A 23,903-nucleotide genomic window follows, 5' to 3' on the forward strand; every position below is an offset into this window, starting at 1 on the left:
GGGCAGGACCCTGAAACATAGTGAGTCCAGAGGTCACCGACTTGCTACCTGATTAGAGTGAGTGTCTCACGGAAGATGTGGAGTTTACCAGTGCTGTAGTGTGAAGACCGGACTCTTCGAATTTTCGAGTACTGTGGTAAAATCCTTTTGTGGTTTTGTATACTCTATTTTGTATTTGCATTGGAAAAAGCAACAAGGAAATATTCTTGTGAAAAGACTGTGTCCTGATCATTTTTATTTGCGGTAGTATTCCAAGTTGAGCGGCCTGGCTCAGGACTTGTTCACACAGTGGGTTTAGGCCTGTGTTTACTATATGTTGTGTATGTACTAATCGGTTCTGCAGTACATTATTCCTGTCATTGTTACACAGACAGGCATAGCAGATCAGACCTCTGCCTCGTGTCCAGGTTTGTTTATCAAACGGCACTCTTCTAGGAAATGCACAACAAATTTCAGACTTGGTTTTCTCCTAGAACCAGTGAAAATTCTGCATAAAATCTTTTGTATAACCCCATTTTTTTTATACAGACCTGTTTGGCTGTATTGAAATACAGAACGGAGAGCTCTGACATGAAATGCAGATACTGCCGGATGCATGAGGCCTTATGGTCCGATCAGGTGGAGGGATTATTGTTCAAATCTGTGCAATAACAATCGCATCTTATCGATTATCTGCTTGTGTAAACACTGCTAACAATCAAGCGACCAGCGAGAAATTGTTCATCATGGTCTTCCAACATGTTCTCAAATAAACACTGGTCATTCGCTGATAATTCGCAAATCGCTAAGTCTAGACAGTCTTTCAAAGATTCACCCTAGTGTGTGAGATGGCCTTGGGGTATATTCACACGACCGGACTCTCGCTGCGAGTCCGGCAGGTCCTGGCAGTTCCCACACACTATATACTCTCTGCGGTCTGAACGACCGCAGCGAGTATGTAATTCTACCGCCCTGTGTATTTCCCATTTTGTACCGCCCTATGTGTATTTCCCATTTTATCCCATTTAGCTAATTGATTTGGTTAATGACGCCTTTCAAACAGTTTTGCTTAGATATGTTTTATAATGAGTTGCTAAAATAATCCTAATGACCTCAAGCAAGTCTCTAGAGTGTAACCTTTCCTTACAAATTGTACTGCTGTGCCCTCGTGATCATTACAACCTATGCACTGTACGACTACTACATGTATCTTCTAGGAGTATATAAACCTTTTACATTTATACATGAAAAATTTGACTAAATTTGTTTGTCTATTTAGGCTGATTTTAGTGAGGCTAAGCTCATTCTCAAATGGGTACTCCAGTGAACTTTCAAATCAACTGGTGTCAGAAAGTGCCAGTGATATGCTATTTACTTCTATTTAAAAAAAAAATCTCCAGCCTTCCAGTACCTATTAGCTGCTGTATGTCCTGCAGGACATGGTGTATTCTTTCCAGTCTGGAAAACAGGAGATGTTTTCAATGTGAATTTGCTACTGCTCTTGAAAGTTCCTGTCACAGACAGAGGTGGCGGCAGGGAGCACGGTGTCAGACTGAAAAGAATACACCAATTTCTGTACGACATACAGCAGCCAATAAGTACTCAATGGCTGGAGTTTTTTCAATAGAAGTCATTTACAAATTTGTGTAACTTCCTTACACCAGTTTTTGAATCCCCCCTCTGGAGTACCCCTTTAACCAAACTGCAATAAATAAATTACCAAATGTTAGATATTACTGAGCATATTTTCCACAGCTTTCACACTGGTTTATCAGGCCTCTATAGGAATTTTAGAACTAAAAAGATAACTGGAAGAAACGCTAAAGGTAGAAGTGAAATGCTTAATAATTTGCTGATGAAATTAGACAACAGATAGAAGAGGTACCTTTTGTTATGTTAAGATGTGGCTTGTTTCCATGAAAAATGCTTTGTGTTACAAACCAAAGTGTCGAGGCATAGCTGGGGCGTTGGTGTGTCCTGGACTGCAACACCTTCCTCTGTTTGATTGACTTCCCCCCAGTGATTGACACGCTTGGCGAGTCTCAAGCTGCTGTTAGAGCTGTCAAAGTGTAGTCTTGTAGTAATCTGCCCATCGTTGGCTCAGTCTGCTTCTGCATTATACTGTTAACAAAATATTTCTATCTGCATAAATAGATTAGAAAGAGAGTTGAAACAACAGTGTTTCCTTTCCCCTATGCCACTCAGGAGCCTGTCACTGTTTTGTTTCCTGCCCCTTGGCCAGGGGCTCACTGATTGGTGTGATGTCAGTGGTGGGCAGGGTTACATAGAGGTGTTATAGCTTTCCTGGACAGGAGAGAAAGAGATCGTGTGAACTCTGTCTCAGAAGGGAGGAGGAGGACCAAGAAGTGAGCATTTTCAGGGTTTGAGTCAGGATGTGCTGCAGACAAATTTGTGTAATAGAAACCTATTAAAAACAAGCTTGGATTATTGGTAGGATTAGAACAGGTTTAAACCTTAAGTGGAGTACTTCAAGTACTGGTGCCTGTGCAGCTTAATGACATTTAAGATTGAGAGGGCGGAAGTGATGGTGAAAGGGAGCTTGTTAAAGGGGTTGTCCAGCGGAAAAAAAATTCTTTCAAATCAACTGGTGTCCGAATTTTTTTTTTTTAAATAGATTTGTAATTTACTTCTATTTAAAAATCTCAAGTCTTCCCATACTTATAAGCTACTATATGTCCTGCAGGAAGTGTTTTATTTTCATTCAGAAACAGTGCTCTCTGCTGACATCTCTGGCAGAGTCAGGAACTGTCCTGAGCAGCAGCAAATCCCCATAGAAAAGCTCTCCTGCTCAGGACAGTTCCTGACTCTGCCAGAGATGTCAGCAGAGAGCACTGTTTCTGAATGTAAATAAAACACTTCCTGCAGGACATATAGTAGCTAATAAGAATGGGAAGACTTGAGATTTTTAAATAGAGGGAATTACAAATCTTTATAATTTTCTGACCCCAGTTGATTTGAAAGAAATTTTTTCCGCTGGACAACCCCTTTTAAGTTTCTCTCTTGAAGGGTCTCTCGTTGAGAAAAGGATCCACCAAGGGAACAAATATTGGGTGCGTTCACACCTACAGGATCTGCAGCAAATTTGATGCTGTGTTCAGTTATTTAAATGAAATCTGCTGCAGAATATCAGCTGCAGATCCTGTGTGAACGCACCAATAAACAGTGTTTTTTCCCCCTGTGATGATATATGCTTCTTCTGGTAAGTGAGTGACAAGTTGCTATTCTTTAAATTCCAGACAGCTGTATTTTTGTTTTAAATAATTGCTATTAAATATTTACTATTTTTATGCATAAACTAGACAAGATAGATTCCAGAATGTATGCCTAGCTGTAGAACAAAACAGATATGCACCTAGTCAGTGGGGCCACCTGATGGTATATAAAGAGCACCAACTGTTAATATAACCCTACCATTTCAAGGTTGTCCTGACCCTCCACATGTTCACATATCTAATCTACTTATGTACGGTATATCCTGCCGCTAAATAACCTTGTTCTAAAGTATCTGTCTATTACAAGGACACTTTTACAAGGACCAGATTAGTTACATCTCCTCACTGTCATAGTGATTTTTTTTTTTTGTAGAATTGTTAAATTTAGAGGCATGTTTCCATTTTATTGTATTTAGTTTGTATTACCCAATTGGTTGTATTGTTCTGTGTGTTCATCGTACACTTTACCGTATGTTACGATTTATGAGACGCCCTGACTGTTTCCCCTATTGTTCCAGGAATGGGCTGATTTAGAGCTGTCCACAACTGCTGAGTGAACTGTGCTTTAACTGAGAGTTGTGCAGTCCTTTCCCTTCTCCTGCAGGACACTGATCTGTGAGATCAGTGCCCTGCAGGAGAGGAATCAAGATGTTGTGTGAACCACCTCCAGATTCCTACTTGTTGAAGATCCATCTGAGAACTGGATCATCATCATCATCATCATCAGAATAGGAGCTGCAGGACCATAAGTCTTTAGTCACATGACAGTGAGGCTTGTACATTTAAAATACAGATACTGTAGGTAAGGACAATATTTGTTACAATTTGTGTGTCAGAACTGTATGTAGCAGAGCTGTTTGTGGGGATGTAGCAGAGGGGTGTGTTTCTGTATACTTATGTAGTAGCTCTGTGTCTCTCTTTGGGTATGTTTATGTAACAGGCATGTATGTTTTGATGTAGCAGAGCTGGGTGTGTATTGTGCATGCAGCAGAGCTGTGGGTATAATGTACTGTTATGCGGAGTGTTGAAATGGCCCTGTCTGAGCACCAGGGAAGTTTAATAAGCATTAAATAAAAAAAAAATATATATATAGATAGATAGATAGATAGATATTAATTGTCTAAACTAGGGGTGTGTCTTAATACAACAATAATTTTTAAAAATTATTTTTTGTTGCCTCTGCACTAATTGTCAATTTTAAATTGATGCAAAAAAATACATGAAGTACCTTCATCCATGTTGCATTACCGTAGACATGGGAACTTGGGCAGGAGGTCAGCGTAATGACCCACATTTCTTAATATCCATGTCGGTGGATCAAGCATTGTTTTGCCTCATCCAGTAAGCAAGGGGCAGTTACGGCGGGGCGATGCATCTTCAGTAAACAGGAAGTGTCTGACAGGAATAAGAGCATCAGCAGGGCAATTGGGACCGGTGAGTTTAGCTTTCTATATACCACCATCCGATGTAAAAATGTTTTAATCCCAGGACAACCCCTTCAAAAGGTATTTACCATTTAGGCTCTGCACTCCCTCCTTTAGGGAGCGTATTAAGGACCTTCCAGAAGCTCCAAAGTCTGCGCTGTAAGGGTATAAACACACACATCGTATACGCAGCGTATTTACTGCTGCGAAACGCAGCAAATACGCAGCATATACGCAACAAATACGCAGCAGATTAGATCTAAATAACTGAACACAACTTAAAATCTGCACCCTCAAATCTGCTGCGTATCTGCTGCGTATACGGTGTGTGTGTTTGTACCCTTAGTTTATTACAATGCAGTCTGTAGAGCTTCTACCAGCTCTGTACCATGCTTGCTTTAATGTGCTGAGCTGTGGATGTTTTGAAAAGGTATTCTGCTCAAATGTAGTGTTAGGTACCTTTTAAGCCATACACTGCTCTACTACAATGTCATAGATAACTGCAATATTTCCGCTGTACAATTTGCAAGTTTTCTCACTGCTCTACTAATTTGGGTGTTGCAAGGTTAGGTGTGGTCGCTAAAGGAAATATTTGGGCTACATTACGTGGGAACAGAAGGAAATGGAGCATATTTTGATGCAAATATGCTCCACTCGGGGAGGAGCGGCACAGAGCGGCAGTAAGTTAAAAAGCAGCAGGCTCATAAGCAGACTGTAGAGATAAAGTGCTTTGCTTTATTACTGTAAATTCGCTCATCCCTAATAGAAACAAACGTTGAATAAAATGGTGGATCCCAATAGTCTAAATCCCTTTGGGCTGGACTGGGTCAATAGACCCCAAGCATTGTAGAGAAAGACAAGGGGCACGGAACAGATGATATCCAATGATTCTTTTTTATCACAGATGCTTTAACAATGATAGTTACAATTTAATAAAAAAATGCTGCATGTTTGGTTTATACATTGGATTATTGGTGAACTTGGGAAGACGAGGTCCTTGGAGCTGTGCATCTGACGCTGGCTATAAGCCATTCACAGTGCCTTTTTGCGTGTGTTTATATGTATGTGTGTATGTATGTATGTGTTTGTGTGTGTGTGTATATATATATATATATATATATATATATATATATATATATATATATATATATATATATATAATTTATATTGTGGCATGGTGGGGCTGTAAGAGGCAGTTCTGTGCCTCAGGAGTGGGAATTGGAGTTCAGGTGGAGCTCCTGGTCCAGATACTCCACTCCAGTCCAAGAGCTGATAAGGCTCTGAAACACACCTGGTGGAGCTCTATTAGAGACTCCAGAGCTTCCCAGGTGATGGCTCCCAGGTGAAGACTCCCAGGGTGGGAGAACAAAGGCAGTGCTAGGCCTGTGGGAGCTGCAGACAAGAAGTCTGGATGAGACCAGTGTACCTGGTAAAGTTGAGCAGTAGGCTCAGAAAGTCTGCTAGGGAAGCTGTAATGTGATAGTCAGTGGCTAGACGGCCTAGGTTTTATTGGCAGTGTTGCCTATGTCTTGTGTTTTTCTTTGAACGGATAAATAAAGCTGACTGAGATCAGTATAAAGCATACAGCACTGACTGGACTGCAACTCGTGATGTGCCAACTCTCTCAGACCCAGGAGATGGTGATCCCAGCGAGTGAGTAACCCCCAGATTGTATTAATTCTAAAACCCATTCCATGTATTTTATTATGAAAATATTATCGAACCTAACCTCAGAGAACTTGCTCCTCGAGTTTAAGCCGGTCAATCTAATTTCAACTACTCCATCTCTGGAAAGTAAAAGCAGACAAGACATTATGCCTACTGATGGGTAAGAGCTTCTCACTGGGGTATATAGCTGTTTTTTATTTCCTTGGGGCGAAAGCAATTTTAGAATAACTGTTGTAGAGCAATGAATAAATGTTGTAGAGCACTCAGTTTAGGCTTTATAGAACAGTGCTTAACCATATTCCAGTGCTCAAACCTAACAATATTGAGGTCTGGACTTGACTGTGAGCGCAGTATAATAATGCCATTCACTGCTTGATATCTTCATGCCACAATTACCGGCCTGTTCACTCACAGTATTGAAATTGAACTCCGTCTGTACAGGTGCATGTACCCCTGTTGACGAGTTAGTTGAAATAAAATCTGTTTGGCCGTGGGGTTTGTCTTTCCAACCTGGGTTGTGTTGGTGGTCTCGGTCTGTACTATATTCCTGTTTGTTCTGCTGCAGTCGTGCTCAGGGAGTGATGTAACTGTTTTTAAGTTTTCAAAGTGTTCTTTAATGAGTTGTAGCAGTTTCTAGTTCAAGCACATCAGTCCCTTGCTGCAACATCTGATTTCCATTACTGATGGAATAATATTCCACTCACTGGAGCGATATGTTCTTGTTGCTATTAGAGCAGATTCTAGGTTCTCAATATATTCCTGTTTTACTTAACCGTTTAATGAAGAACCATGGAAAACCATCAAAGGACAATATTGTATTGGGACTTTCCAGGATATTGCTTATTTTAATTAGAGAAGTTTAGTATGAAATGCATAAGAACACTTTAGTAAGAGTTATTCAGGACTGATCAATATACAGCAAGTTTTTAGGGCCTCTTTACTCCAAACAGCTTAAGCAGAAGCAGGTTTGGATTTTGTCTCCTATGTAGGGAAAAGTATAACTTGAATCCCAAGAGCACCAATGGAAAATTACTAACAGCATCTACTACTTACTTTGTGTCTTTTATATGATTGCTGCCCTTTGTGGCACATATTGTAGGACCTGGGTACAACTGGTGTACAGAGTTACCAGCTATAGGGCCCGGGGTGCACAGAGTTACCAGCTATAGGGCCCGGGGTGCACAGAGTTACCAGCTATAGGGCCCGGGGTGCACAGAGTTACCAGCTATAGGGCCCGGGGTGCACAGAGTTACCAGCTCAATTACCTTTTTAGAAAAACAAAAAAGTGACAGCAGAACAAGACCATCTATTCTGCCCTATTTATATAATTTCCTGATTATTTTTCTTTTAGAAAAGTTGTATGTTTATCCTACACCTGGTTGAAGGGAATTCTTCTTAGAGGGAGAGACCGCTAATAGCTTATTTACAAAGCTGTCTATCTCACCCCAAGGATTCATATGCAGTGTAGACGGCTCACTTCAGCTTTGACATGGCTTCCATGCTTCTGCTGTTGCTTTTTAGGGTGTGCAGAATCTCCTCTGTGTGCGCAGATACCAAAGATGTAAGGCTCTACTTCTGGAAGAAATGGAAATGACAGATTTAGCTTGCATAGTACAAATCTTCCCCCCCCCCCCCCCCCCAAAAAAAAAAAAAAAGACACTGCCCTCATTTAATTGACATATGGTTTCGGTACAGGGCTCCAGGGCTCTTTGCTGTGATCTGAGCACTGTACATCATTAAGATGAGAGGGAGGGGGGATTTGTGCCTAGCCAAACCGCCTCTTTGACACTTCAGCTGGACCAAATATAGCAATTTCAAATGATTAGCAATGGACACAGGCATGATTGCTGCTCTATGATTTATAGAGATGGTACCAGTTCCCTTTAGGAAGCTAGTTTTGGCTGGAGTCGGAGTTATAAAAAATGTACAGACTCTGACTGCAGCTTAAAAAAAATTTAGTTTTTATGTTTTATGTCCTATCAGTCTAAATACCTTATTTATGAAAAACCCTTTCTCATATACATTTAGTTTCCTCCATATATCAGTAATAAGACACTGACCCTATTACATAAGGGTGGTCGTGGAAAAGTATTCAGTCACTATTTGGCAGCTTGTTTCTGAGCTGGAAGAGTCCATTGTGCGCGGGGTGATCTGTGCTGTTCTCTTCCTGGATGCTGAATTTCTGTATATGAGCAGCAGTGTAATATGAAGATATCCTGTGTAATATAGAGAGGGGGAGGAGGATAAGCCATAAGAAGTGTAGTAGTAACCTCTGTACTCAGTGTGGTGTTTTCTCTCTGGGAGAAGATTGTATGTTACTCTTCACTGTGCTTATGGCTGCAGCAGGCTGTGTGTATGTGTGCGTGTGTTTATGGCTGCAGCAGGCTGTGTGCGTGTGCGTGTGTGTGTGTGTGTGTGCTATGGCTGCAGCAGGCTGTGTGTAGGCATGCTATGGCTGCAGTAGGCTGTCACTGTGTATGTTAAGGCTGCTGCAGGCTGTTATGTGTGTGCGCTGTGGCTGCAGCAGGCTGTGTGTATGTTATGGCTGCAGCAGGCTGTGTGTGTGTATGTTATGGCTGCAGCAGGCTGTGTGTGTGTGTATGTTATGGCTGCAGCAGGCTGTGTGTGTATGTTATGGCTGCAGCAGGCTGTGTGTGTGTGTATGTTATGGCTGCAGCAGGCTGTGTGTGTGTGTGTGTGTGTGCTATGGCTGCAGCAGGCTGTGTGTAGGCATGCTATGGCTGCAGTAGGCTGTCACTGTGTATGTTAAGGCTGCTGCAGGCTGTTATGTGTGTGCGCTGTGGCTGCAGCAGGCTGTGTGTATGTTATGGCTGCAGCAGGCTGTGTGTATGTTATGGCTGCAGCAGGCTGTGTGTGTGTATGTTATGGCTGCAGCAGGCTGTGTGTGTGTATGTTATGGCTGCAGCAGGCTGTGTGTGTGTATGTTTAGGCTGCAGCAGGCTGTGTGTGTGTATGTTTAGGCTTCAGCAGGCTGTGTGTGTATATCCCCTTAACGACAAAGGGCGTATAGGTACGCCCTATTTCCGGTAAGGGCGTTCAGAGCGGGGCCGCGCGGCGACCCCGCTCTGAACCGCGGCGGTCCCGGGTGCCGCGTGTAGCCCGGGACCGTAGGTATTAGCGGGCACGGTCCGATCGCCGTGCCCGCTAATACAGTAATCAGATGCAGCTGTCAAACATGACAGCTGCATCCGATTACCGGATCCAGCATCTCCCTGGTGTCTAGTGGCGGAGATTGCTCCTCCGGGATGTTATCCTGGAGAAGCGATCTCCGTTTCTGAAGCCGGCCGGGGACCGCTCCAAGATGGCGCCGTCCCCGGCTCGGCACTCGTTTGTTTCCGGCTGCAGCAGCCGAAAGCAAACGAGTGCCGATCTCATGGATCTCTGCAGCATATCTATGCTGCAGAGATCTCAATGAGAGATCAAAGTGTATATACTAGAAGTCCCCCAGGGGGGCTTCTAGTATATGTGTAAAAAAAATAAGAAAAGTGTTGTTGTGAATAAAAAGCCCCCTCCCCTAATAAAAGTCTGAATCGCCCCCCTTTTCCCAGGTTATAAATAAAAGTAAACAAATAAATAAACAAACATGTTTGCTATCGCCGTGTGCGTAATCGCCCGAACTATTAATTAATCACATTCCTGATCTCGTACGATAAACGGCGTAAGCGCCAAAAAATCCCAAAGTGCAAAATTGTGCATTTTTGGTCACATCAAATCCAGAAAAATTGTAATAAAAAGTGATCAAAAAGTCGTATATGCACAATCAAGGTACCGATAGAAAGAACACATTATGGCGCAAAGAATGACACCTGACACAGCCCCATAGACCAAAGGATAAAAGCGCTATAAGCCTGGGAATGGAGCGATTTTAAGTGATGTATATTTGTTGACAATGGTTTAAATTTTTTACAGGCCATCCGATACAATATAAGTTATACATGTTACATATCGTTTTAATCGTAACGACTTGAGGAACGTGCATAACAAGTCAGTTTTACCCCAGGGCGAATGGTGTAAAAACACATTTCCCCCAAATAAACAAAATGCGTTTTTTTTTTTTCAATTTCACCACACTTTTAATTTTTTTCTGGATTCGCAGTGTACTTTATGCAAAAATTCAGCCTGTCATTGCAAAGTACAATTAGTGATGCAAAAAATAAGGGCTCATGTGGGTTTCTAGGTGGAAAAATGCAACTGCTATGGCCTTTTATGCACAAGGAGGAAAAAACGAAAACGCAAAAATCGAAATTGGCTCTGTCCTTAAGGGGATATATATGTTATGGCTGCAGCAGGCTGTGTGTATGGTATGTTATGGCTGCAGCAGGCTGTGTGTGTATGGTATGGCTGCAGCAGGCTGTGTGTGTGTTATGGCTCCAGCAGGCTGTTATGTGTGTGGGCATGCTATGGCTGCAGCAGGCTGTTGTGTGCGCGCTGTGGCTGCAGCAAGCTGTTATGTGTGCTTTAGAGAGGCAGAAATTAAAGAGATTCTGGGGAAGAGTAAAAAATCTAGGGGGGACAGGGGGTGGTGGCATCATAATAAAGAAGTCCTACTTACCTGTCCTCATACCCCTGCAGTGCAAAGTCATGGCTCATGGTCATTTTCTGGGTTCCCAATCCTGTGATGTCATGGCCCCACCTAGAAATGCCCACTCAGCCAATCAGTAACTGAGGGAGAACACAACTGGCTGACTGAGCAGGTAGTTCCTGCGGGGCTGGAATGATTTAGGAGCACAGGTACTGATAGTTGATAAATCTGGGCCTTTGTCTGACCTCTATATCACTATGGCTGACCCCTCTATATCACTATGTGTGACCCCTCTACATAACAGGGATCTGGCATTGTTGCAGTGTCTTTGTGTATGGTTAAAATTTTGTTAGAAACATAGAAGATTATCAGCAGGAAAAGACCACCTGCTCCATATAGTCTAGTGTTGGGTTCTTCAGGACAGAGAGCTGCATCCACTGCACTTATAGGATTTGCTTTACAAATTAGCCTTATTCACACACAAGTCGCCCCAGGATCATGTAGGGTATTAGGAAGTAGCTACTGAGCCATATCTACTTTAAGGTTAGCTTCACACGTACCAGATCCGCAGTGGATTTCACGCTGCAGATCTGGGTGTAGTGAAGTTCTATGGGGTCCCATTCCGGCAGCGGAATTTTCATTCAGTGCTGTTGTGCACTGATTGGCTGATGAGGAGTGAGGGGAGCCGGGAGCTTAACACAGCCGTGGCGCCGAGCAGGTAATGTATGCTTCGGGCCGGGGGCAGCCTTGGAGCATACATCACCTGCACCAGGCTCCTGCTTGCTCTATAGCCTCCAGCAACTCGCAGCGGTCAGCCAATCAGTGCGCTGCGGTGGGGCAGCGCACTGATTGGCTGACCGCTGGGAGGCCCCGAAGCAAGCAGGAGCCTGGAGCAGGTGATGTATGCTCCGGGCTGGCGTTTTTATAGAACTGGTTGAAAACGTAAAAGTTTTGGCAACCCTTTATTTGCACCCTATAGTTTTGGTGAAGCAATTGTCTGTTTAGTGTTGAAGATCTCTATCCTAAGCCATGTATTGCTGTAAATATATTGCTGATCCTGTGCTTCTTTAGTAGGTTTTCACTGTAAAGACTTATTTTTCATAAAACTTAAAACTGCACAACAGTGATACTGGGAGCCTTCTGCAAGCCTGCAAATGCCTTGATTTCTACTACTCTAATAATAAAGTACTGCAAAGGAACATCTTTAACGATAGACGTTAATAACCAAAACGTTAAATGTTTAGTGCTTATTCCCACAGTATTGTACACACACTCTACCGATAGGGAAGGCCTGTAGTGGAATGTTTGGAATGATGTATCAGTATCATGCTGGAAGTGGGGAAAACTGTTTGAAACTCTGTGGTCCTGTAATGAAGCAGCCTTGTGGCTCAAGGCCCTTTTCCACTGAACTTTTTTGAACAATTATCGTTCATAAAATCGTTCAAACGACCGCTCGTTAACTATATTCGTTCTGTGGAAAAGCTGTAAACGAGCGAACGACAACAGCGAAATCGTCGTTGAGTCGCTCACTATTTTTTTTTCAACATGTCGAAAAAAAATCGTTGGTCTTTCAACAATAATTCGCTAATCTTTTCGTTGAATAAAAAAATCTTTCAGACGTTCTTGAAATGTCTACCTACATTTCCCCACGTTTTAAACGACCATGTAACGATGTAACGACCGCAAAAAAAATTGTTACACTACAGATATCATTCACATTCCCACACGTATTATGTGTTATCGTTCGCTTAAAAAAATCGTTAAGTGCTCGTTAACGAGCGGTCGTTGGAGCGAGTCTATGAACGATAATCGTTTGTGAAATCGGGCTATTAGTCCCTACAGTGCTGCAGAGATTCAAACATTCAGGAAGTGATCATGTTTCAATGATATAGGTCAATGATCTATGCTAGCTACTTATCCTGGATTGAGTGTTTAACCCTTTCTCCCCATAGACTCTTTTTGACAAAAATGTCAACTTAAAAAAAAAAAAAAAAAAATATATATATATAATATATATATCCTCTATAACCTTTTTAATTTTTGTAGCGTATGGAGAACTGTGAGGGCTTATTTTTGTGCTGTGATCTGTTTTTTTTTTTTTTCTTTGTTAATATCAGATGATTGATGGTAGGTTTTGTGTGCTTTTTATCTGATTGTATGATATGACCAAAGATCTGCAATTCTGGTGTTAGACCAGTGCCCTGCTTCTAGTCTGCCTCAGGGTCCATTTACACAGAAAGATTATCTGACAGATTATCTGCCAAAGATTTGAAGTCAAAGCCAGGAATGGATTTGAAAAGAGGAGAAATCTCAGGCTTTCCTTTTATGACCTGATTTCTGATTTTCTGATTCATTTATTTTCAAATGAATTGTTAGATTGAATAAATTTCAGCTCATAAAGCTAGAAGTCTTAATTTTGCAGTTAAATCTTAAAGTAGATATTAGCTGTAACATACAGCTAGCACCCAGTGAAAATAATGCCCCCTCTACATGCAACGACTGCAGTTGCTGTAAAAAGGCGTATCAGGCAGTGGTTAAGAGGTTAATAGTATTAAGAGTTTTCCTATAAGTGACAGATTTCTTCACTTGGTTTGGAAGTCTTCAGAGTGCTTTGATATGGTGCTTTTGATCATACTACGCAGGGATTGTGATGCTTGACACAACCAGTGTTGTCAAGTGTAATAGTACAGTTAATACTGCAATACTGTGCATGTTAAATATGTATATTGGACTGAAGTAGTGTTGTCCTTCAGGAAATAGTGTTTTCTCTCCAGTCTGAGGTTGGGTTCATACTGAGGAATTCTCGCGGATAATGTCCATGGAATTCTGCCGTCTGTCCGCGTGCACGGCCGCGCGCCTTTCCGCCGGCTCCATAGACAACATTTTATGGGGCGGCGTATTCCGCTATCCACCGAAAGAAGTGACATGCCACTTCTTTCGGCGGATAGCGGAATACGCCGGCCCATAGAATGGTGTCTATGGAGCCTGCGGAAAGGCACGTGGCCTTTGCTACTGTCCGGAACAGTAGCAAATCCCCATAGTAAACCTTTTTCTTTGATTAGTTGCTGACACTGACAGAGGTGGCAGTGGAGAGCACTGTATCAGACTGGAAAGAATACACCATTTCCTGCAGGACATACAGCAGCTAATACGTACTGGAAGATTTAAGATATATTTATGAAAGTAATTTACATATCTGTTTAACTTTCTGGTACCAGCTGATTTGAAAAAAAAAAAGAAAAAAAAAAGACCTTGGCTCTTATTAAACATCAATATTCATTTTATTTTGCTTCCGGGCTGCAGTTGTTGGTTTGCTGGAGGTGCTTTCTGATTGATTCCTTTTCTCTTGTTCTGCTTTTTCTCTTTTTTTCTAGCAGGAGCCATCTGCTCGGTCTAATGTAATAAATATTTTCCAAGCAGCAGACCTGTTGCTGGGTTTCCTTGTTGACAGTGATTGTACATTAACCTGAAATTGACAAGTAGTTGTAGAGGACAATGGAAACCATCCTGTTAGCTGTGGTGTTGCTGCAAGTTATTGCTTGAAGAATGCACTGCGATCGACAAACTGAGCACACAAGGTCCGTATTTGCATAGTGTGTAAAATTAAATTTGTGTGACATTCCAAGGAGACCGAGATTGCCCATGGCTGGCTGTGCCGCCTCCTTCAATCAAGTTTACAATTGATTTATTTAATTAAACCTGTGATTCCACAAATGCTGTTATTGCTTTCTTTCCTAATTAAAATACCAAAATCAATGCTTATTGAAACCACTGCCTTCCTGATAGCAACAGTTCAAAAACAAAACTGAATCTCTAGGCGGGAAAAAAGGAGTATATGTATCTGCTTAGAGTCTTGCAGTTCCTTTTAGGTTCAAAGTGGATATTCGGCGTGTAGGAAAGGTCCTACTGCCTGTAGATACATCACTGCTCTTTTGCTGGCTGCTTGCTTAAATGCATTTCTTTCTCTTGTTGCTCCATTTAGTGCAGCCAACAGATGGCTTTAAACTGATTAGGAGACTCGCTGCTCCCCAGAGGCTGAATTTTGAATAAATGATTAAAAATTGCACTAATCAAGAGTTGATTACACTGGGAGCTGCCACGAATGGACTCCGAGCTTGCCTAGGTGCTTATTACAGTGGGACATTTTGTAATAAAATACTCTTCATCTACTCTACTGTTTGTATTTTTCAACTACTTTTTTTTTCTCAAGTTTTTCTTGTGGTACTACTTATTTCTGTAAAATATTGGTTGAGTGTTCCATAACTATTAGGCTCTCCTCATACTCTGGTTTAAAGGAGGTAAAATGGGCAGGCAAGTTAGAAGCAGGAAAATGGTTCTGCTTAAGGGCCTGAGTGAACAAGAGGAGATGAAGTAGAGGAAAATTCTATCTGGTCTTTGTTACAATGTCTTTCTGATTTAATCTACATCTAATGGTTAAGTACACTTTATTTACTGCTCCAAAGCATTTTAAATACGATTATTTACAGCACTGTAATTTTTTTTTTTTTTTTTTTTAAGCTCTATTTCTGCAGCGTTATGAGCAGCCAGTCCATGCTGCTACTAAACAGCAAAACAGTGTAATCAGAAATGGTTTTGGAAAATCCACTGACGGGAAGGAAATAACACTGATACCTCATGACTGGTACTTTTTAGGATGAGGGATGTATTATGCAGCAGTAAAGTCACTTAAATTTGATGTATTTAAATGTAGGAAAAATGTGCAAGCCAGCTTGTGATAGATAAGTGGGCCTCTCCAAAAGGGGCAAATTTTGTGGCTTACCAGTTGTTTCCCAGGAAAGAACAGTCAGTGGGCAGGGCTCATTGATACAAAGGGAAAGCAATTGATAGTCCATCTTGTCAGAGTTAATCTTGTTCTTCCAGGTCCAGTGACCCTGAGCGGTTCACATTTGTATCATCTTGTTAGAGGGTGTAGGTGAATAGGTTGCTGAATCAGTTGAATAGGTTGCTGAATCAGTTAATGCTGGCTTTGATAGGTGTCCATTTCCAAACTCTAGTCTAGATCATGGGTCTCCAAACTGTGTCCCTCCAGCTGTTGCAATACTACATTTCCCATCATGCCTGGACAGACAAATCCAAAACCTTAGCTGTTGGGGCATGATGGGAATTTTGGTTTTACAACTGCTGAAGGGCCGCAGTTTGGAGTCCCTTGCTTTAGAAGATCAAAGTTCACTAGAAGATCATTGTTTTAGAATGATCCATTCAAAGCCCAGCCCTAGATCCAATATAAAATCTTTAGGTTGACCTGAAGAGGGTGAAACACAGGAGATGCCCTTTGTAATCTGACATATTTAGAAAGAGTGCTGTCATAAATTCATAGGGTACTTCAACAAAATGTTAGTTTAACGTGATATTTAACAGTTTAAATATGGTGATCCTGGCATCATAATGAATGATGGTGTTATCTGGAGTTTTGAGCAGTAGTGGGAGGAGTAATTGTAGTTACTTGGTAGGCATGGTGGGGGAGGGGCGAGGCACTTCTGACTTGGCGTTTAAGCTGGAGGCTGTCTGTAACTGCGCCACTGCTCCCCATGCAGGTCAGAGTGCAATTTATTGCTTGTCTCGAATGAAGTTCCTTAAATTGTGATGAATAGTTTTATTAATTTATCTACTTTTACTAATTTTGTCAGTCTTGTTTAAAATGTCCTTATTTTAACTATTATTTTGCTATATCTTGTTCTTACATTTTCTTACCGATGTCAGAAAAGTTTATCTAGGCATATACATTTTATTATTCTCTAAAACATAGCTGGCAGTTTTATTAGAATTTTGTAGGAAAATTCTGGTGCTATATGAAAACCTGTCATTTATTTTAACAATGTGTGTTGTTTCTGTAAAAATGTCTCCACTGTAATAAAGGCTTTGCTATCTTTGTAATATTTTAGGTCTAGTGTAGAAACAATATTCAGGCCATACTCTCAAGTGGTCAGGCCCAGATCTGTCAGATTTGCCCATAGCAACTAAATGCAGCTCAGGCTTCTTATTACCAGAGCTCATGAAACCTGAGCTGTGATTGGTTACTGTGGCTAAATCAGTCCAGTTTGTCTTTTAGGGTATGCTTCAATGTGACACTGCTTCTCTATGGGAGGGCTCGCGTGCCCCTGTTCCTGCCACTCTCTGCGCAAAGAATTGACACGTCAATTCTTTGAGCAGAGAGTGACTCACACGGAGGCACGTGAGCCCTCCCATAGAGAAGCAGTGTCACATTGTTCATTCTTCAGCATGATGGAGGAGGCGTGCGAGCCCCCCATAGACTGTCATTATGACAGGAAGGCTGGTGGCATTCTGAGGTGGACAACTATGACCCTTTTGCTCCGCGTGCACGGAGCCTAAGGGTCCATATACACAGAGAGATTATCTGCTAAAGATTTGAAGCCAAAGCCAGGAATGGATTTGAAAAGAGGAAAAATCTCAGGCTTTCCTTTATGACCTGTTCTCTGCTTATAGTCTTTCTGGCTTTGGCTTCAAATCTTTGGCAGATAATCTGTCAGATAATCTTTCTCTGTAAATGGACCCTTAGGCAGATTGATTAATCTGGGCCTGTATGTATCAGCATTAGAGATGAGTGAACTGGGTTCAGGTTCGGGACCATCTGAACCCGAATGTTCTGTATTTGATTAGCTGGGGCTGCAGAACTTGGATAAAGCTCTAAGGTTGTCTGGAAAACATGGACACAGCCAATGACAATATCCATGTTTTCCACATAGCCTTAGGGCTTTATCCAACCTCAGCAGCCACCGCCAAAAATTCAGGTTCGGATGGACTCGAGCATGCTTGAGGTTCGCTCATCTCTAATCAGCATATGATTTGGGGCGCTGTATTAGAATAAGGATGTTCTGACTGCCATTGAGCATGAATAATAACAAATGCTCAGCTTTTGTTCCTATTTAGAGAATCAAAAATAGTAGAAGAAGAATAGATTTAGTTGTTTGATGGCCTCTATGGAGTTTGGCTAACCAGTCATCTAGAAATCTCCTTGTTGATGATTCTCCTGAATAGATCCATTTCTGCAATATTACTTCTTTTTTTAATCCCCCCCCCCCCCCCCCCCCCGCTAAACAAATACATAGGCATAAAATGATGGTTGTCATTAAACTTGCCCAATCATTTCACCTGTAACAAGCAATCATTTACAAATGCTTTTCAAGCAGTCAGTGCATTGTGGAACAGATGCTGTGGTCGCGTGTCGGCAGTGTGATAGGAAATTATGTACACCCATGAGACTTGTAATAGACACTTAACCAGGGCTAGCAACAGATGTGGGATCCTGCATCATTTTCCTAGAACAGACTTACTGAGGCATACATTGTAATAATTAGGGAACATGTCTTCTCTGTTTCAGTGTATATATAAGCCTGCCCTTGCATTACATGCTGTGTTGTAGATATTGATGTAGTGGACATGAATGGACCCCACCCATAATGGAAACCTTATGTATTAGTTTGTCATTATATGGTAATTTTATACTCACACGTTATGTGTCCTTGATGATACATTTACATTCTTCTTTATCTTGACTGATCTTTAACAATGTTATAAGCCAGATGCAATCGGTGAACTCTTTCTTACTCATATGACAACTATCAGCCATACTTAACATTGTAACACTTTCAGGGGCATATCCAGGAACAGAGTACAATTTAGCCTTATTTCATCATCCTGCTTGCTACTCCTTAAAGGGGTTGTCCAGCCAAAATCTTTTTCTTTCAAAACAACCGATATATAAGAAAGTTATATAGATTTATAATTTACTTCTATTAAAAAAATAATCTCAAGTCTTCCCATACATATTCGCTACTATATGTCCTGCAGGAATGTTTTTTCAGTGTGACACAGTGCTCTCTGCTGACATCTCTGGCCGAGACAGGAACTGCCCAGAGGTTTTCTATAGGGATTCATCGAAAACTGAGACAGAGTTCCTGTCTCGGCCAGAGATGTCAGCAGAGAGCACTGTGTCAGACTGAAAATAAAACAGCTAATAAGTATGGGAAGACTTTAGATTTCTTAATAGAAGTAAAGTACAAATCTTTATAACTTTCTGATATCCGTTGATTTGAAATAACCCCTTTAAACACCTTATGACTACTTCCATGGCTCACCTATTTTGCTTATCTGCCTTGATTCCCCCCCCCCCCCCTCCTTTCCAGGTGTGCAAGACCAAACCGCTGACAATGTTAGATAGTTGTGAGGTTAAGGAGACACGTGGTACTTTTCATATCTTCTGTACTTCCATAATGTAGAAAATACTTTTGTCTGTCATTGTTAGGCCATTATTACACGGCGAGTGTCAATCCAAAACCTTTACCTCTCCACACTCCCCAGTTTCCTTCCAGCTTCTCTCTGTGTATGCTACAGCTGCTGCTGGCACTTTTGAGGCATCTCTTAAGTGGCAGGACACTCATCCAATCACTGGCCGAGATGGGACAGTGCCACAGCCAGTGATTGGCTAAGTGGCCTGTCGCTGCAGAGACTGCTTCAAGAGTGGCTGCCAGGAGAAGCCAGAAAGACCGAGGAGCCAGTGGCCAATGATTTTTAAACATACTGAAATATAACGATGGGTCGATGATTGGCTCCTTAGCTGATAACTGTCTTTTATTAAATGGCGCAATATCTGCCCGAATTGGCCTGATTTGGCAGATAATTGCTTCATGTAATAGGGCCCTTAGAGGCTTTCCTAAGTTCCTGAAGTGCAGCAAGCTCCTTCCCTCTGCCTCCCAATCCCTGCATGTTTCACAGTCTGCTTTATGCAAAGCCCCCAAGCATAGTCAGGAATGGGAGGTGGAGTGAGGAGAAATTCCAGCTTGCAACAGTTTAGGAAAGCCTTAAAGGGGTAGTTTGGCTCCGAATGGCTGCCCCCACCCTCCCCTCCGCCACGTCATAACTGTGCTTAGCCGTGATTAGCTGAGCACAGTTATGCTCAGCCAACCGCGGTGAGCAGCTGATGACGCAGCCGCGTCAATAATTTTTCTTGCGCCGCACTACCCCTACCAATGTATATATGAAAGGTACCATGTGTCTCCTTGACCTAACAGGTAACCTCTTCCATAGTTACATACGAGTATAATGTATCTCATAATCAGTGTTCACTGTATGGTATAATGGTATAGATGACATGTTGACTGATCTGATCAATGCAGTTACAGTGATACCAAATTTATACAGGTTTTAATTATATTTTTGTTAAGTTTTTTTTATAATACTGCAACAAAAAACTAGTTATTACAGCATGGCACATAAAACTGGAATTTATTGGATAGGCTGTTTTTATTTGCACGGTTTTTATTGTTTTATAATATCACCACTTTTATAGACTTTTTAGTGGGTACATCAGACACTAGAGGGGGACAGGAGAAGTCAGGATTAGAGATGAGCGAACCTCGAGCATGCTCGAGTCGATCCGAACCCGAACTTTCGACATTTGATTAGCAGTGGCTGCTGAACTTGGATTAAGCCCTAATGCTATGTGGAAAACATGGATATAGTCATTGGTTGTATCCATGTTTTCCAGACAACCTTAGAGCTTTATCAAAGTTCATCAGCCCCCGCTAATTAAATACCAAACGTTCGGATCGACTTGAACCCAAACCCGGTTCGCTCATCTCTAGTCAGGATACCAGAAGGAGAAGGGAACAGACGAGTGACATGTGAAAACTGCGTTGTTGAGTAAACTTGCTGAACATTCGAACTGTCGTCCGAGCACATGTTGTTTTGAGACACTGAACTTGGTTCCCAACTTAATTTCATGGAAATTTTTAGTTTGAATTCTGGACAGTTTGAACTCTGATGCATTTGAATACAGAAGTAACACTCGTAAATATGTAGACACTCAGCAATTTAATTTATGCATGTTACTTTTTAACATATGGCATTTGTTAGAAATCTCAAAGGCTTTACAGTAAAACATCCATTCCTGCTGAAACGCTGCCGTTATTAAGATCTCATTATGGGTATGGTTAGGCACCTAAATCACCAAGTAGTGTTTGGAAGTGTTCCAGTGGTAACAAGTGCCAGTTTTCATTACTGTTACCTTTCCTGTCACACACTGCTCTTTTACTGACAATCTGTTCTTCTGCAAACATGTCTCTTTTTATTAGAAGCTGATGACAACAAGTGTAATGATGGATATGCCTGAACAAATAGAGAATGGGATGGCAGTCCTTAGAGGTTTCTAAACTTCATTTTACAGAAATCAAGTTCATAACTGTTGGTGAAAACAACATTAGGAGGAAGGACAAGTGAAAGGCATACCAGGATTAGTTTCAAAGACTCTCTTACTGGTTGGTTTTAACTGTTTGCTTACAGTTCTTGTTGTCTTTTTAGCAGTACATCACTGTGCTATGATTTTTTTTTTTTTTTTTCTTTTGCTAAACTTTCTCAACCTACTTAACTGTTTCTGGGAGAACCTGCTATTTTCCTTATGCAAATGATGTGTTTTATTTATTCAATGCATTATTTAATTTACTAATACTGATCCTTTTCTCAATGAGAGACCCTTCAAAGAGAAACTTAAAGGGGGTTATCCAGGGAAAAAGGTTTTCTTTCAAATCAACTGGTTTAAGAAAGTTATATAGATTTGTAATTTACTTCTATTTAAAAATCTCAGGTCTTCCTGTACTTATCAGCTGCTGTATGCCCTGCAGTAAAAAAAATTTCCCAGTCTGACACTGTGCTCTCTGCTGCCATCTATGTCCAAGACAAGACAGAGCAACAGCAAATCCCCATAGAAATAGAAAACCTATACTACTCTGTAGAGTTCCTGTCTCGGCCAGAGATGTCAGCAGAGAGCAGTGTGTCAGACTGAAAAGAAAACATTTCCCACAGGGCATACAGCAGCTGGTAAGTACAGGAAGACTTGATACTTTTCAATAGAAGTAAATTACAAATCTATGTAACTTTCTGAAACCTGTTGATTTTAAAGAAAAGGATTACCCATCCTTCCCATGCCTTCTGGCATCGGCTCTGGTTCCTGCTCAATGATTGCCTAGTAGTTTGCTGAGTGGACATTTACTGAGCGGGACTGGAGCTAAGACCCGAATCGTTCGAACACGGAGGTGCTCGAGAACGGAGTTACCACTGTGTATATGTGATAACCTAGCTTCCATCATTGACAATAGGAGTCTCATCTTTCCACCTTCCCCTCCCTGCACAGTAACCTCAGCACCAATTATTAATAAAGATAAAAACATGTAATGAAATAATGTGATACGTATTCTTTAATTATATGGTCTGAATGCATATGTCACTTGTTGACGTTGGATAAATGTTACTAGATCCTACTGTGAGAAGCAGCATGAATGGTATCTGGCACCTGCTGGTTTCTCTTATGCATTGTAGATAAGAATAGATTGAAATTTTAAAAAATATTTCACACTATAAAGCAATGATGAATAAGCTACAGGAAATCCTTTCAGGACGTGTTTGATTGGCAGTCTTTGCTTTGATACATTTTATGTTTTGCACATTATGGGTGTTCTGGTGGTTGAAAAAGATGGAGCAGATGTTGACCATATACATGCTATTACAATTTGGAGTGGAAGCAGCTGCTTGGAGATGTTTGACTGCTACGCTTGTGGAGAGAGAGATACTTAACTATTCATCCAAATCAACAGTCTTGTCCGATAACCAGCTATGTCATTTTAGAATTGTGCTCTAAAAGTTACTTCCAGTTTATCTGAAGATACTGACTGGTATCAGAAGTTGAAAAAATGTTGTGCAAGTCCAGATCATTCCACCTTTGTCTGTGTAAGAATGGATGAAAGTATAGTAGTCACCTGCAATGAGACAAAATAGAACAGACCCAACAACTGTTAAAATATTCAAGGCTTTATTGAGACTTAAGAAATTTAACAATAAACAATCAAATGTTGGCTCCTATTAAAGGGGAAGTCCCATGAATAATAATTAAAAAAGGGGCAGGAACATAACAAGTAGTTGCCCCTAGTGCCACTTCCAGGTTCTGCTGACAACTGCCAGCCTCCTGCTGCTCTTCCAACTGCAATATCATATATATAGCTGAGCCAGTAACTGGGACAGGACACTGGCCATGTCACTGACTGGCGGAGCGTGCAATCACTCAGGCAGTTGATGTGGCACCTGGAAGAGCCAAGTATGTGACATGCTCATATCCCAGCCCAAAAAGACAGCTGGTGGCTGTCTGTGGCATCAGGAAGTGGCACTACGGAGGCACAAGGACTGGTAAGTGTACATTTTTTTCTTAAAGTAAATGTACCACTAGGTACATTGCTTGGTATTTCTTTATTTTTTTTACATGAACAGAACCACCACATGGTTCCCGAGCACAGCGCCGGTTTATTATCGAGCACCAGGCATGAAGCACTGGAGGCAAGCCCGCTGGCCCCCAGTGTGACGCTGCTTCATTAGAATCAGTGGAGCAGAGGTGCAGCCTACATACTGAACCTATACTGAAGTTGGATGTGTGGCTAAGTATACCACATATGTGTTATCAAAACTAATCTGCTGATTTAATATTTCTATTCCTTTTTTAAAGACATATCAGTTTGTTTATATATATTTTTAGATGCCTTTTTGTAGCGCAACCATGACAGGGCAATAACATATGCCCCCACTAGGTGTTTTTTAAAGGTCTCACACCATGACACCCTAGATGAGACTGTCCCCCTAAGACCTAATAGGAAGAGGGGGGGGGAGTCCCCTTGCACCCAGTGTTTACTGTTCTTTTTTTACTGTTATTACAAGGCTCAGATGAAACATCTCACCTGGGTTCCTAGTGAATCCAGGTCCCTTTAAGGAGACAGAATCTGCGGCGGAAGATATGGATACCTTCAGACTCTATTCCACGGAAGGATTATCAGCCGTATTCGGCTGATAATCATCCCGTGGAATAGAAGGCAGACTCTATTGTTCTGCAACAGGTCTCTCTCTGGAGAAGAATTTTTTTTTTTTTTTCCAGTAAGGGTATGTGCACACTGAGTAATTCTGTCAGGAACTCTGTTGTGGAATTCTCAGCTCGTGGACTGCGGCAGGCCTGCGTCTCCGCCCGTGTCATAGACTCTATTC

At 41.5% G+C, this 23,903-nt stretch overlaps 1 protein-coding gene across 2 annotated transcripts in view; it reads left to right on the plus strand.

Moving 5' to 3' along the window:
- The window catches only part of CTNNAL1 (catenin alpha like 1), a 155,551-nt gene that overhangs the window by 40,752 nt on the left and 90,896 nt on the right, over nt 1-23,903 (plus strand). The window contains exon 1 of one of the 2 annotated variants that reach the window (XM_069958156.1): nt 3,946-4,014. The exons of the other annotated variant lie outside the window; for it this stretch is intronic. The gene's annotated coding sequence lies outside the window, so the exon portion shown is untranslated. Of the gene's footprint in view, nt 1-3,945; nt 4,015-23,903 lie in introns of those variants that run through there. 2 annotated transcript variants of the gene reach the window in all.

Source organism: Dendropsophus ebraccatus, chromosome 2, assembly GCF_027789765.1.
Source record: "Dendropsophus ebraccatus isolate aDenEbr1 chromosome 2, aDenEbr1.pat, whole genome shotgun sequence".
Lineage (NCBI taxonomy): Eukaryota > Metazoa > Chordata > Amphibia > Anura > Hylidae > Dendropsophus > Dendropsophus ebraccatus.